Raw genomic sequence first — 869 nt, 5'->3', positions numbered from 1 at the left:
TATCACTGTATATGATTAATATTATGAAGTGTACATATTTTCCTTAGGTGAAGGATATAATGTACCACATATATTATTGGTATAAAAAATAAACATAGTTAATTGTTATTAATTTTTTTATTGAAAAAAAACACATTTTTCGTATAGTGATTTAAAATAATATTTAGATCTTATCAGGTACCTTCCTACTTATTTAAAAAAGTTTTATTTTTTGAATTTGATAGTTTACGAAAGTTGTTTACGACTGGATCAACATTACTTAACAAAAATGATGATATTTTAAACATTTTTAAAAAATAAACAACCTATATGACTTAAATAAATGTTTTTATAATGAGACATTTTCTAAAAATCAGAATTGCAGTCGTTTTAAATTTTAGATTTGCAATATTAAAAAAGGTGGGTAAGTGGATGTCGCTCTGCTGTACAGTAGGTTACAAGTGGGTCACTGTATAATGGATGGTATTAAATTTGAATTCAATGATATAATATCATTGTATAAGAAAAACGATTCTGAGCGGAGACGGTATGTCAGTCTAGGTATAAGACATGAAATTATATTATAGTCTATAGTATTTTAAAAAAAATTGATCTATAATAGGTACATATAATAAATTCCAAATTAATCATATCATAATATCTATTAGGTACTTATAACGCGATATACATCAACAAAAAACCGTGGTACTATCATAGATATTATATAATAGTATACTTTAGAAGTTTCAAGTACCCACGAATAATATTATACAATCACAACAAAATAAGCTAAAATAGTTACCCTACGTTTTTATATGTAATTTCGTCCAAATTTGTACTTAAAATGACTATAAAATAAACTGGGTAAATGTATTTTTTAGATTTTTTGG

Source organism: Acyrthosiphon pisum, chromosome X (assembly GCF_005508785.2).
Source record: "Acyrthosiphon pisum isolate AL4f chromosome X, pea_aphid_22Mar2018_4r6ur, whole genome shotgun sequence".
NCBI lineage: Eukaryota > Metazoa > Arthropoda > Insecta > Hemiptera > Aphididae > Acyrthosiphon > Acyrthosiphon pisum.
Note: the sequence above shows the minus strand (reverse complement) of the source record.